This window comes from Asterias rubens, chromosome 6 (assembly GCF_902459465.1).
Source record: "Asterias rubens chromosome 6, eAstRub1.3, whole genome shotgun sequence".
Classification (NCBI taxonomy): Eukaryota; Metazoa; Echinodermata; class Asteroidea; order Forcipulatida; family Asteriidae; genus Asterias; species Asterias rubens.
The window spans coordinates 6,836,324-6,852,500 of record NC_047067.1 but is presented as its reverse complement, the minus strand read 5'-3'; the positions used below and the strand labels follow the sequence as shown (position 1 = coordinate 6,852,500).

General features: G+C 38.0%; 1 long non-coding RNA gene across 1 annotated transcript in view; it reads right to left on the bottom strand.

Annotated features, from left to right (window-relative positions):
- Positions 1-16,177, bottom strand: part of LOC117291802 — a 50,429-nt gene that overhangs the window by 19,761 nt on the left and 14,491 nt on the right. The window contains exon 2 of the long non-coding RNA XR_004519198.1: positions 6,255-6,324. This is a non-coding gene — a long non-coding RNA (uncharacterized LOC117291802). The remainder of the gene's footprint in view (positions 1-6,254; positions 6,325-16,177) is intronic.

Sequence of the window (16,177 nt, the reverse complement as noted above, 5' to 3'; positions counted from 1 at the left end):
CTTCCCAAAAATATGGAAGTATAAATAAACACTCTCTGACAGGAGCGCTTCCAAGTGATGCCGACAACGCTTAAAAGAGCAAAAAAATAAATAGAAGGAGGAAGAAAAAAAGCTTAGAGAACTAGATAATGTCAGGACAGGACTGCCTACTGATTGAACGGACAAATAGGATTAGCGGGTTCTAAGCTCTTGGTGTAGCCACTGCGCCGTACGTAGCACTTCAAAGCTACAGCTCGCTTCTCATGCGTGAGAGAGATGCCCTCATCAGGAACAAGCCCTGGAGGAATCTATGGACTGTTTACTGTACTGACCTTACTGAGAAGATGTTCATAAACGAGGTGAAAACAAGTATAGATTCGGGCCATGGTAAACAAGAGAAGCAACTCTACGAGTCGTTAAAGGGTCTCTGTAGTCGAAAGCTCAACCTCCAATAACATTTTTAAGGGATTCAACATTTTCCAACAACTTTACTTATAGTTTCATTATAACAGGCATATCTGACCATAAAAGTACCATCAACATTTATTTGAGAATGAGAGCTAACGCACATAAAGTGTTCTCCCTTAATAACAGAGGTTTGCTGTACACCTGTATGTTAAAACACCCATGGACCAGTCAAACTTAACTCTTCGTGGTAAGTGATTCTGCTGGCTAGTTCAGTGTTGAAAAGCATGTATTTTTCCTTTCAATTATTGATCAGGGAAAAACCTAGCGACATGAAAAGCTAGTTGGTCCTGCTGGCTAGTGTCTAAAAACAGTAAGAGAAAACCTGACAATGGTTGGGCTTGTGTGCCATAAATAAAACAAATAAAACTTACTGATTTTTTTTAGGACAACAAAATCTCAAATCAGATAGGAAGACTATAACGCATGTTTTATTTGTGGGTTTAATATACATGTACATCATTGTTACTTCAAAGAGTACAATAATTGAAATTTCTTTCCCTAGTTTTCTTTAAATAATGAAAAACAACTTGTGAAACATTCATCAAATTTGATGGGCTGGGTCAAAATAAATTTAGCGGAATAACAACAACAACAACAACAAAGAAGGCAGAACTTTAAAGAGGATGCAAAGTTCATTTCCCACTTGCCCTACTTTTATTCTCAGTTTTACTCTTAAAAGATGTTCCCATGGGTATTCTGACTTTCGTAGGATTCTCCCTCTCAGGTGGCCTAACCCTTTTAAGAACTGATAGTCCAGGTCTAAGAGACATGAGACGGATTCTTCAAAGAGGCAGAGAATAAACCAGAGAACGATTTCCCTTGCATACAAGAGCAAAATGCTACACAAAATGTTTCATTTTTTTTCTCAATAAAATTATAGTACTATATAAAATAAGTTCAGTCAAAATTTCTTGCTATGCAAAATTGCTAGACGAAATCATTCCCTGTAAACAAATTAAATTTTGTGACTCTGTCTTGATGAAAAGTTGTTGAAGAGAAAGGGAAATGTCAAATTAAATTTAGTGAAACTAATTTTCCAATGGATAGAGTCATCACGTGAGTGAGGACAAAATTAAAGTCCGTTCAGGGAACGATTACACCCAACAGTTCTGTATAGCAAAATATTTAGACTAAGTATTCTTTAAGCACATTGAAAGGTAATATTGAGGAGTAAATGATGTTTTTTTTAGTATTTTGCTCTGCTAACCCAGGGAAATCGTTCGCTCCTATTTAATAACGAGTGTCTCTAAAAGTCCTATGACAACCAGCATTGCCAGCTTTGCAATTACTTTCAACCTCTGTTTAGATAAATACATGTGATATATAGGCTAAACGGGCATCTCAGCGTCTTGATTGTTTTGTCTCATGCTTGTTGGTGCCTTACACCTTTCGCTATGCGCCATCTGTACAAAGCTCACCGTACGCCCCAGTCACCGATTATTGCTGTGTCATCTGGACCGGTGTTCCAGCATGTCACATTCCTACTCTGACAGAAATTAGTTGGCCGATTTTTCATTACAAAAAAGTAGAAAAATCTAACAAAAACTGCATGTTTTGTTTGACTCTGTTGGACCTTATATCGCTCATGGAAGAATTTGTAGTAAACTGATTATACTTTACACAGGATTAGGCATACATGTGCCAAATAATCATGGACTATTGCTGTTACATCTGGACCAGTGATTCAGTATGTCACTTCTTGCTGCTCTGACGAAAATCAATTGTGGAGTTTTCATTACAAAAAAAGTAGAGATTCTGCTGGACCTAATCGCTATGATTGGGCGAAGAATTTGAACTGATTATGCTTGAAAAGGAGATACATGTGCCACTATAATCATGGAGGTAGAAATAGACCCATGCTATAATCATGGACTATTGCTGGTACATCTGGACAAGTGCTCCAGTACTCACTTATTTCAGCTCCAACGGAAATCAGTTGTGCGAGTTTTTTTGACAAAAAAGTTCAATAAAATAAAACAAAAACTGAATATTTTATTTGATTTTGTTGAACCAAATAAATATCGCTATGGTTTGGCTAAGAATTTGTCATAAACTGATTATGCTTGAATTACACAAGATCAGGAATGATGTGCCACCATAATCACAGTCTAACAGTTTGAGTGTTGAGCGACCATATGGTGTTGGATTTAGTCAGAGTTAGGAAGGATGCAAGTATATAACTCCAGGGAGTTAGGGTTTTAATGGGATAATGTGCGTTATCATTACCCTGGTAAACCAGTGACCGAAAAGGCTTGAAAAGCAGTCAGGTTAAAACAATTACAGAGTCTTCCTGGAACGAGCCATTTTCAACTTTGAAAGAAGAATTTCAAAGCACAACCAGGGCTTGATTTCATACTGCTTATAAGCACAAAAAGTGCTTTAGAAACCCCCCCCCCCCCCCCCCCCCCTGGTGCTGAATCAAGTTAGGCTGAATAGAGGTGCCTCCACAGACTTAAGGCCCGGTCCCACTGCAGCGATAACGAGAACGATAACGATCACGACACAAAGAGAACGCGTTCTATTGGTTGAATTGCTCCACGCAGAATACGCACACGCTCATTCAACCAATAGAATGCGTTCTCTTGGTGTCATTATCGTTATCGTTCTCGTTATCGCTGCAGTGGGACCGGGCCATTAGAACATCAACTGGCCGGTGCAAGGTGTCTCTCTAGAAGTGGGGATATCTACACTCTGAAGACGAGACATGCATATGTAAGACAGAACCACAAACTATGGATCACCTCCTGAGATGCCCCCTACTGGAGCAAGAATGCAGACTTGAGGACCTTGCAGAGTACAATGACATATTGCAAGGAACTGTGCTTAGCTCTGGCTGAAACACAGCATCTAGTGTGTGGACACGATAAGAAGAAGAAGCACAAAAGTAGCAAAGAACAATAAATATGCTTTCCAGAATAAGGTTACCAGCCGAACTCCCATGTCATTTTTGCTCAGCAGACACATTTTAGCAATTTTTTCTGCTTAAGCAGCTGTATGAAATTTAGCCCTGATTTTGTTCACATTACATCTAGTACCACCCTTAATTATTGGCTGCAGTGTTAAACCCATCTGAGGATTTGGCACTTTTTTCACTCCTTGGTAAAGAGAAGCAATTAAGGTAATTATGGTTTTCTCAAGAACACACAAACTGTGATCCTCTTTAAGTAGACTCAGACGCACCAAGCCTGGAATTTCATCTTAATGAGGGGGCAAACCCATTTTACCAAGGAATAAATGCATAGGTAAATGCATTGGTAGCCTTGCCCTTTCAAAAACGAAGCAAACAGGCCTGGCCAAGCATAAAAAGGCCAATGGAGAAACAGGTGAAGCCCCAAAGTTCCTGGCCTCTTGCCTGGGTGACTGCAAACTATTCCTGAGCCCACCAGGATTCTTTCAACTCACTGATCACAGAACGTCCGGTGCCCTGCACACTACTAATCCTGACAAGCTGTCCCAGCTTGAGCCACCAGAGAGAGAGGGAGAGACTGCGGGTGGAGGAAGCCAGATCTGGGAAAAGTTCATGTTTCGCACAAAGTCACTCACTCGACAGGGATACACGGTACATTTGATCCACCTGGTAACTGGCTCAAAAAACCTTCACTGTGGTTGCCGCAGTTGTGCAGATTTAAATACACTTTAAAGGGCTCTCTGAGCAACTCCTTTTATTTGGCAGTAAACGAACATATTTTTTTTGATAATTCAAATCTGTATGAAATGAATGATGGTAACAGTGCAAATTATATACAAACACCCTGAAAGGTTGTCAAACAAGTTTGAATGGTCATGAAAAACACTGCTGTGAACAATGCATAATTTCTTGGGTACGTACAGATCACCGAAAGCCTTCAATGTTCCAATACTTTTAAAATATACCTTTTCCATAATATCATTATGGATGGTTTTAATTTATGTGAAAAAAATATTGTTCATATATTTAAAAACAAAACAAAAAGTTTAGGTCGAAACAAAGAAAGAGTACTTTTGGTAATCTGCAAATGAACATGTGTTATCAAGTTATGAGTTATATATTTATTATTATTTCCAGAAATGAGATACGTCAAAACATATCTTGCGTGCTTCCCTTTCAATTCAAATCGTCGTGACTTCGTTTCCGCTGATTATCTCCAATGCATCAAAAGGAAATAGGATTATCTTGTTTCCTAAGCATAAAAATAATCAACGATACCCAGCAAGGAATTACAGCATATAACCACGGGCAGTAACGCGGGCAGTAACGCAATCTGCAATCAAAGAACACGGTGCTTTACTGGAATCAAAGTTTGCAATCAGTCGACATTTTGCCGTTTTTTTATGTTCTCCCAGTACCTTTGAAAGGGGGGAGATGCAAGCACATGTGCTTTACATTAAAACTCAGCAAATCCGATTGGATGGTTTGTGATCATGTGGTGATGGTTCAAGGCATACAGAAACTAGTGAGCATATGTCACCAATATCAGACCCTTTTAGACCTGTCTATCGCAAAGTCACAGGCTGAGTTCTTGCCAACCGAGGTTGGTAAACTATAGAAAGCTATAAATACAAAACAAAAAACAGACGACCGAAGTTTGTAACAATGCTACACAACTATATTTAAAGGATTTGGGTACTTTTCAAAAATGTCCATAGATTTACATTAAACTTACAGGGTTTGAAGATAATGCTAGTGGAAATCTTCCCTTCAAATATTACTAACTGAGGTGCTGAAGTTTTTGAGAAATGAGTAAAACAATGTCATGAACATATGTTTGTAAATTCCTAAAATAATTTTGGTCTCATGAGACTAAAATTATTTTCATGACATTGTTTTACTCATTTCATCAAAACTACAGCACCTCAGCACATAATATTTTCAGGGAAGCTTTCTACTATCATTATCTTCAAACTGTGTAAGTTTAGTGTAAATCTGTGGACATTGTGTTTTTTGTCCTACAAAAAGTACATACACCCTTTAAAATAGAGTTGATTTGTTGGAAACAAAGCAACTAATCTGGGTAAACCTTTGCAGCTTCGCTTCACTTAAAAATCATCTACACTAATCAACACAAAGTGAGATTGAATCCCATAATGGCGCATCCAAGATATTTGTGAATGGCCATTCAATAAATAAGAGTTTAAGCTTTGAGAGTTTAAGCATTGCATGGTACGTTGGTAGTGTACAAAGTACAAACTGTCAAAGTTGACAGGAAACAACCACATGAATTAAACACCTTCATGGAAAAGTGTCAATATCTTGAACAGTGTTCTCTGTTCATCTTCCTCAATAAAAAGTTTACGTCACAGTGTCACAGGCCCTGTCTTATTGGTCCACTACAAAATCCAAGTTTTGCCTAGCTATGGACGCCACACAAGATACAAGAGTCCATCAACAATTTGGGTTTGAGTCATGGACTAAACTGATCTACTTCTCCCTGAACTTCGCAGGTAATCCAATGTTTTGAAGAGATTGCTGTTTTTTGTTTTCAGTCTTGGTTTGTGTATGGCACAAGTATAGCACCATCAGTAGTGCAGTGGGAGTTGTTAATGTTGATATTAGTCTCGGTCTCCCTTGCAATGCAGTTGAACACAGAGTAATCCGCCAACCTTCAACGAAGTGTTAATTTCAAGCCCTGCATATCCCATCCTTCGGACTGGGTCCATTAGTAGCAGCCAGTCACCAACCTGGTCAATATCATCACCCAGTGAAGACAACTCCTCACACTGTTATTGCCTAATTATGACACAAGGGTTATGTAACACTAAGTGCTGAGTAGCATGCAAGTTTTTCTAAGCCAGAGAATGATAATAAGATGGTGGTACAATAATGTTACCTCTGTCTTAGTCTTGTACTTCTTCTTCTTTTCATGGTCCTTTTTCTTGTCGTGATCCTTGTCATCTTTCCTGAGCAAAATAACAAAATAAATAATTGTTAACTAATTGTGTAATCTGCAAAAATACATGGGAATGTACAAAAGCAATGTTAGTTGTATTAATGCATTCTCAATAAATTGGTTGTTTTTTTAAAGCTTGTGTAAATACTAGGGGATTGAGTGACTTCATAGTAATAATCAAATGATTAGACTATAGTGCTCATGTATCAACCCTTGGAATCTTTTTTCAGGCTTGGAATTTTTTCTTGAAGGAGCACAGCAGTTTTCCTCTGAAAGGGCACTTCTATGAGGAAAATAAAAAATTGTATTGGAACTTTGCAAGGGCACCACAGCAAAACCACAGGGCACCACAGCAATTGCTCTGGGTGCCGTGGGTTATTTAGAGCCTTGCTTCACAGCCCTTTCAACCTTCAAGTAAACTTTTATAGCCCCCTCTATTGGTCATCATTGTGAGCTCTGTTCTTTATTTCAGCATCTCAGATGCTCAGATCAGAAAGAACAAAGTCTCAGCAGACATCTCAAATGTCGCCCTCTGTTGGTCATGACTGAAAACTTTAAGTAGTCTCGTCAATGGTGCATTTTATTGCATCTAATAGAGCTGACTGTTTTCAGCTTCTCTCGGTTTTCTTCACTGATTATTAAAAACACCAATCATATTCGACCGTTTATGTGATTTTTCAGTCAAGGTGGACAGACTCTGCATAAAAAGGCTGAGATATGAGCCAATAAATAGCAGTTCTTGTCAATCTCTCTTTAAAGGGTACCCGCTGCCAAAAAAAACATAGGATTCGAACTACCTCTAGCTGCCGGGCAACCTCGGTAGTCTAGTTGGTAAGACACTGCTCTAGAATTGCAAGGGTCGTGGGTTCGAATCCCACCCGAGTAACATGCCTGTGATATTTGTTCACAGAACAAAAAAATCATATTTAAAGGGTTTGATACATTTTATAGTAGATTTTGTACGTTTTTGGCCATGACAATCCCTACTCACTGTGAATGAAGATGTATTGTAGAAGTTTCAGCTTAATTAGTCGTCAAGTTATTTTTTTTTTACAAAAAAGGGAAAATTAAAGAGCAATATTTTCAGGAGAGTTGCGTAAATTTGGTGTACATGCTAAAATAATATTTGTGAAATTGTATTACTCATTTTCTCAAAAACGACAGCACCTAAGCAAGTAATATTTTCAAGGGAAGCTAAATTCTAACATCATAAAGTTTAATGTACATCTGTGAATGTGTTTTGTTTTGTGTCTTACAAAAAGTACCCAAAACCCTTTAAGTTCTTGATTTCACAAATCACTAAGATTCATCTGAAGATGAGTTGCCAGTATTGCCATAGTGATTAATATTGTGACATCCACACTTTGTTTGGCAACTAAGATTGATACACATCTAAAGATAAATCTCAAATCTTTGTGAAACCGACCGTACCCCTGCAGCGCATTTGAAGAGACTCATGGTCCAAAGCTGCTCATGATTGTTCATGGCAAAAAAAAATCCCTAATGAATCTGTGACCTTTAGAAACTACAAAGTAATTTTAGAAAGTGTTACATATATTGAATATATTTCTTTCAACGAAACAACATTACAAGCTACAACTTCACCGTACACATGAAATATACAACAGCTGTTCGCTGCCCAATTTCTCCAACGCTTTGCACACCTAAGGACTTCTGCTAAAACAACAGATCTGTCCCCTTTTTTTTCAAATGTCAACCACTTTCAGTTGGCATGGCAACGGCTCAAGAGAAATGTCCAAACTGAGTTAAAAGGCTACTACACTTTAGCGAGAATAAATATCCCGGCAACATCTTGAAATCCCTCGAGTCCTCGCAACAGGACTCAATCCAGCCAAGATGAGTTCTTTTGAGGATATTTGTAAAATATTTTATAAAAAGCAGCGAGGCAAACAAATGTAGCCTCTGGGATGTTGGAGCAAATTAAAACAAAGCGTTCGAGGGAAGATATATGAAGTACAGTGAATGTATTTCTGGATCATTTGTTTACAAAATGCTTGACATCTGCGCTGACATCCTTCAGTGAAGTGTGGGGAAATTTGCACAACGGCTTACAGATATTGTCATTTGTTTGTACAAATGGAAATTTTAGGAGTAGGCAATATTGGTAACAAACACCTTTGTACACAAACGCCTACGAACGAATCATCAAATGAAGTTCACTTATGCGCAAAAAATAAGATGGTGCATATTACCGATCAAGCCACTCATGTTCGGCACATGAATACGATTATTGCCATCATTGTTTCATTGACAACCAAGGCAGACCCTCATTCAATCTCTGAATCACATGATGGCATGCATAATGGAACAAGTGCTCAGAGATATACTGCTCAATATTGGAAAAATTCATCCCTACTTATCAATATTTGTTAACATTCTGGACCATGCTGGAATGGTATCAATGGCAAGACGAGGTCAGGGTCATTCTTGTTTGTTGTTTTAAAGACAGTGGACCATATAGGTAATTGTCAAAGACCTGACTTCTCAATTCGTGTATCTCAACATGTACTTAAAATAACAAACCTGTGTAAATTTGAGCTCAATCGGTTTGAGAAGTTGCCAGATAAGAATGAGAGAACGAACACCCTTGTCACACGAAGTTGTGTGCTTTCAGATACTTGACTTCGAGACCTCATATTCTAAATCTGAGGTCTCGAAATCAATTTTGTGGAAAAGTACTCCTTTCTCGAAAACTACGTCACTTCAGAGGGAGCCATTTCTCACAATATTTTATACTTCCAACCTCACCCCATTACTTATTACCAAGTAAGGTTTTATGCTAATAATTATTTTGGGTAATTAACAATAGTGTCCACGGCCTTTACCAACTCTTCCAAGAAATATCTTGTCTCAAGTTATATGTATCTTGACTAGCTTCTTCTCTTTTTTTAATTTCTAGTTATGGTTAACCCTCTTGTTCCATCCTGTTCCGTCGTTCCGTTCTTACTAAAAGTTCTGTTCTGAAGTCCAGTATTCTGCTCATAATAAGGCATTTCTAGAAAATACTTTGCTTTTTTAATTAAGCCTTCATTTTTGCCCTTTTATTTCACTGCCTCCTTTAATTTTTATTCCAACAGTTCATTCTCTTTGTTCAATAGACCATCTTTATAATTTTGTGTATGTTCATTTCACAATAATATGGAAATAAATGTTGAGTTGAATTAATTGAAGTGTCAAAGGTCAGCAATGTGGCGCTTCGGGTTCTTAAACTAGAGGATATGAATGATGGATTCTTACAAACAAACAAAATATACAAAATGATACACAGTAGCTTTAAGCATTTTTCCTGCATCATTATGCAGAAATCACATGCAGCCCCACCACCCGCCATTCACTGAAAGACACTGCAAAGCACTTCCCCTAGAAGTATTAGCCACCCAATGCCAATCAATCACGTAAGATTTAACATCTCTCTAGCAGTGAGCAGTATGAATGTATCCAGCTCCTTCGCCCTTCAGAATCCAAAGCAGCTTCGGCTAATCACATAAAAAAATGGGGGGGGGGGGGATTTCCTGCCATGTGATGGATGCCCATCATTCAAACACAGAGTATATAGACCCCCTTGCACAGCGTGAAATGCTGCAAGGATGCTGAGCTTAATACACGCCCGTTTTTACGCACAAAGAACAGCTATTCGTCCAATCATTAGCCTCCTTTGACCCCATTGCGGGTGCTTTTTGACCCTAGTGAGGACGCTTTTTGAGCATGTGGTGTCATGTGCAAGGGGTATATTGCAGTATGGTCATTTTACCAATTCTAAAGGATGAAAAAGTGGAGAACAAACTACTCTATAGTCACTTTAGTGGCTCCATCTAGTGGTGAAACGTCGCTGAAAAATGTTGTTCTCCATTTTTCATCCATATATTGGAATTGGTAAAAAGAACATCTTTACCAAAGTTTTAATGGTCGTTCCTAATGAATCTAATCAAGAACAGAGTAAATTTGTTTGAACTTTACCTTTCCACTACACTGGAGAGAAATAACAATTACCATCGATTGTCATTAAGCTTTTATCTGAATAACTGACGTCAATTTCATTCATATTGCTGTGATGGGTGCCCACAATTTTATCTGTAACTGATGTGGATTTAATTGAGCTGTTGAAACATTGTTGTGATAGATGCCCACAACAGGGCTGATACTTCACGGAGGCAACGGAGGCAATTGCCTCCGTTGCCCCTTGTCATTGCCTTGGTGCCCTTGAAATGCTCCAGTGGAAATTTACAATTTCCTCATAGGGTGCCCTTTTCCAGAGAGAAATTGCCTTGGTGCCCTTGCCCTTTCAAAAACGAAGCATACAGCCCTGCCACAATTCAAGTCCAATATTTGTATTAAATGTTTAAATTTTACGTTCCACTACGCTTGAGAGAAATTATAATTATCATGCATTTGTCATTAAGCTTTCATCTTTCTGATATAAATTTAATTAAGCTGTTGAAACATTGTTCTAATGGATGCCCACAATTCAAACACAGCGTTTTTGTTTCAAGTTTAAATTCTGCCTCCCACTTCACTGGAAACAGAGAGGCAATTATCACTAAGCTTTTTTATCTTGACATTTGACAACTGATATAATTTCATGAAGTTGTTTTAAAAACATTCATGTTTAATTGAGCTGTCAAACCATTGTTGTGATGAGTGCTCATAACTCAAGCACATTATTTGTTTAAATGTTTAAATTTTGACTCCCCCGCACTGGAAACAGAGAGGCAATTATCATTAAGCTTTTATCATGACAACTGACAACTCATGAAAATTTCATGGAGTTGTTGAACAAAATATTGCTCTGGCAGATTTGCTTTCTCTTCAGCAAATTTTCCAAAAGAAGGAATAGACAAATAATACACATAATTTGGACAACATTTTATCTTTCATTTGCATGCTGGGATAAAATGAATGTCTTTTGGGATTTTCCCCCAAAATGTGGTCCCTAGTGTTAATACAAATATGTCTGCACCATCACAGGATAACATTTCGTTAGCGCTTTTCTTTTTTGCAAAGTACATTGTGCCATGAAAGTTTGAATGATGCTCTATGAGTATGATCTATTAAACCCATGTTCCCACTTCCATGCCACCCAATCAGTAACAATTTATGTGTAAATTTGTATTGAAGTATGTCATTACATCTTAAGCAGAGAGTAAACAGTGCACGTAGCAACGTTGATGCCCCCATGACATTTTATTTGTTAAACCAACGACAGAAATTTATAGGAAACCAATTTGGTTGTTTTCCCAAAAGAATGCCTTTAAAAGCCATACCCGAAGAGATGGACAGAAGTCACGAAACCCCCAAGCTAAAAAAAATCATCTGGGAAAGACACTGGTCACACTGGTCAGGCAACCATGAAATTAATCTTGGTCCCACAGGCGATCTTAATAAAACAAAAAGAGAGGCGGCAATCATGACAGAAGAGTGTGAATTTCTACAGAAATTGCATCTTTGTGTCGCTTGGAAATGCATTAGGAAAATGACGAAAGGGAAACTGTACTCCGAGTAAGTCATGTGGAATATAGTAAGAAAAGAAAGAAAAGGAAACCATTTCTGTTTACTTGAGGCTGCTACATGAACCTCAAAATGTCATTTCATGTAAGAATCTCAATTAGGTCAGCGCAGAAATATCTTGCTTAGCAGAATAGAGTTGCCAGCCAAACTGCAAGAGCTGTCGTGGAATTTACATTGTTCAGGCTGGTACTCTGCTTAAATTTATCTTGGATAATAAATTTGCTAAGGAACACTTTCCGCTTTAAAAAACAGTTACAAACCTGGCCAGACATTGGTCAATTTAGCAAAACTAAACATAACACATAGGCCTTCGGATAATACCCGTTACTTGTACGTAGAAATTTATATGTTTTTTTAGGCATAATTTATACTATTTCAAAGTTGCCCATTTCCGAACAAGCACAAACATTCTAAATCTAAAATTGCCTCAGTCTCCCAGACATCGATATAAGTTGAGTCTTTCTATTCAGTCCAAGAAATTGCTTTTTCTGTTTTCGTCTCGGCTCGGGATTTCCAAATCTTACGAGATCCTAGAATTCTTTTTTTTTTAAGTCAGAGAGACTTCTTTCCAGACAGAGAGAGAGAGAGATTTTTCTCCAGACAGAAAGAGAGAGACGTTACTTCAGATGTTTGAAATGAATCCTTCATGTCATCATGTATCAATTGTCTCAGAGCAGACGTCTTGGTCTTTGGTCATCCTCTCGATACACAGCGATGTCTCAATGACTCACAGACAAGATGCAATTACAGTAAAAACATCCATGTGTGTTCTGTCATTTCCCACTCCTCTCTCTAATCAGAGTTTGTTTTCAGGAATAATTTTAAGACACAAACAGAAATTAAAACAAATGTAGTTGTTCGGTGATTTTTGTTGTACAAATTATGACGTAAGTTTGTTTATTTATTATATTGATGTAAATGTTTTGATCAATATAAATATCTTTGTAGAGCATTGTGGTTTATTTTCTTGAAATTTTAAATAAAAGCTTGCATCCCCTTATAAGGTAATCCCTCTTCTGCCACTTCCCAAGTTGTTGTTGATGTATAGTAAATTTGTGTGTGATCTCTGGTTATACGGCAGTACCTGGTATATTATCTTCTTTCTGATTGCTTTCCTTTATATACAAAAAAAAACACATTAATAAAAGAAACTAAACTTGAAGTATTTAAACAGAGTTCTCATGTCCTCCTTCATCATTGTTTCCAGGAAGACAAAAATACTCAAGCAAGTTTGGACGATTGGAGTAATTTTTGACATCTCTGCACAAATGTTGTACAATGCAGCCCTTTCTGCCCAGGTACATACAAGACCTGTACTCTAACAAGACAAACAAGTGGTGAAAGTGAAATTTTTGACAATTTGTTTTCCCCTTTTTGAGGCCAATGAAATGCAGTGTCACCATGACTTCTTGAGGCAAGGGTCGGGCACCTGTTATAAGTGTCACACAGGTGTATCCTCCATAGTCCTGCTCCTGGAATGTTACCATGGCAACCAAAGGCCCTGGTCATTTCAGAAGGGGTGACATAACAGAATGTTTGACAGATAGTTATTGAACTTCCCCAGGTTTTTACCCCAGGGGTGTATCAGCATGAAACTGTGGCCCAATGACAGTTCAGGGGTGCAGGATTTTTAGTTTTGATTCCAATCTCCTTTTTTTACTTGTCAAGACCGATTGGGAGGTCCTTTAAACTGTAAACTGTAGGAAACACACTGTGCAATATTGATAACGGTCTCAAGGCTAGTGCTGAGTAATCCACGGTCAACTTTTTACATCTTTTTTTGCAACCAAGATGTGGATAGAAGTCAAGTTTGCCTGGCTGGTAGAGCAGATTGCACTACCTCCCAACTTTTAATAAAGCAATGATTCAGTGTCTTGCTCAAGGGCATCATAAGTATCATGACCGGGATTCGAACCCCCATGCTTCTGCTGGCAACACCAGAGCTTGGGTTCAGTGAACTAGACCACTCTGCAACAACACGGCTATTTTTTGTCTCCTGATGACGCCTACGGCACACTGGTCAAAATGTTCAGAGCGAGCCAAACAGCTCTATGTAAGTGCCACAGCTGAGCAAAAATGTCAGTTTGATACAGCTTTGGAACTCATCCAGTGGCTAAACTGCAAGATTGTATCTACTCAGGTGTGAAGATTGGGGATGAGGGCAAATTAATTTCTTAAAAACACAAGATGGATCTTTCAAATTGGCGTCAGAAGGGCCAATGTGAAACAGATTTTGTGTTTTTCCATTTTTAAGATTTCATCAGTGAAGATCCATATCGAAAGGGGGGAGGGTTTGTTGGAATGCAAAATAGGGTTGGGATTTTTATCTGTTTTGTTTTCCAATGCTCACCCTGTCATTGTTAGAGATGATTAGATATAATTTCTTCAGTGTTGATTTACATTAAAATGAATCAGCCTACTATGTAAAATGTACTAATATTATATTCATGTATACTAAATCACTGTTACTGTAGGTATAGGGGCCTACCTTTTATTTATTTTTACCTTTTGATTATTTTAACCCTATCCTAAATGAAGATAGTAAAACTAACCTGTGATAATTTCATTTCAAAGGGTCATATTATTTTTGAGATATCACCGAAAATCCGCAGCAGTTTTGAATAAATCAATATTGAAATACAAATTCTGAGAAACAATTCTGACCGTAACTTTTATCTAATCAAATCCAAAAATTGGGGATAAAAACTTTTATCTTTCAGTACGCGCTAATCCACCAATCAGATGCTTGAACTGGAGGTGTTATAAAAACCATACACTACTTCCTCTGTTTTTATTGCACAGTGCATATTGTGAATGTCAATGCCTCACGCTCCGTATACGGACAGTGCAACTATTACTTTCTAAACTTTTAGCACTTTGTCGCGAAATAACGTTCTGAAATTTTTAACTTTGCGTTTTTGACGAAGATAAATTCGTTCGGCCTTGTTGGAAATGGTACGCAGAAGCGCTATATTTTTCCGTATTCCACTCGCGCTTGTGTGATACATGTATAGGCCTACTTATAACATTTTTTTCCATAACCACATAATTACTTCAAAGTGGAATGATTCTCAAAGTGTTTTATCTTACTTAAAGCTGAGCTGTACATGTACTTTTAACCAAGTCTGCCATTCATTTTAGGAGTGTTTACCAAACGTGTACCTTCCCTTTAAGTTAGATACCTGCCTGAAAGTCATGCTGTTGAGTATGCCTGTAGTCAAAATTTCAATCTATTGCGCACATAGACACATAATATAAACACACAGGACATAATAAATTTCCCTCCATTTATCGCTTCAGTTAATAACCTTCAAGGGATATGTGCCACAAAGAAAATCTCTAAGAACATTCTAACGACGACAGGAGACAAACTGACTCGGCCCAAGAAGAAGAAGAAATATGCATCCAATCGTGACGGCAGTCCAATGTCCGGAGACATAAAACGACACTTTTAATATCCTGCATGAGTCATCACAGCGGCTTCCTCATGTTAGACTCAACCCCATCTCAGTACCCAACCCATCTCGATTGTATTGTAACCATCGACTCATACTCCTAAGCATGGGGGAATTTCCCATAATACTGGAGGAAGGGGGGCCTTTTGTTCTGGGCGGGGGGGGGGGGGGGGGGGGTTAAACGCAAGGGTCTATACTACAGGAAGACTCATAGCTTTAGTAGGGACACAAGCAGTCTGGCTTCGTAATAGCAGGTTTAATTTATTTGGGGGGCTGTGGAACTGAATGGAGGATTAGTCGGACTGCATAATGGCGATTTAATATGCACTACAAGTGCTGCTTAGTATTCAGGGTAATTTATTTTTACGCAAGGCATGTTTAAGGTTGATTTTTAAGACTGTTGGCGAGAGTACATTCTGCATTCTCAGACTTACATTATTTAAAGTGGATGGAGATTGCAGTTTCTTCATCTTATTGTGAATCTTTCTTCCTTGTGTTTTAAAATTGGGTGTGTTTTATGTATGTGATTGAGAATAGACTATGTACAAGTCTCATGTGTATTTTAACATTGGGGCCAGTTTAAGGGACATGCTCAGCTTCGTTTGGCTATGTTTTGATACAAACTACGACCCAAACATGACTCTTCATGTGTTCCATGAGGAGAGTAGAATGTTTCCTGAAAGAAATTGGGCAAAATGGGCAAATTTGGTAATTGTCATGCATTTGTTATGCATTTGTTTTTATTTGTTTAAAAATAAGGTCAGACATGATTTGTCCTAACCAGATTTTAGTTAAAATAAAATCACCTGATCTTAAGAGTTTTACTGCCAACTGTAGACCCTATGAAGTTACTGTAGTAGGGCCACTGATTTTCCGTTTCAG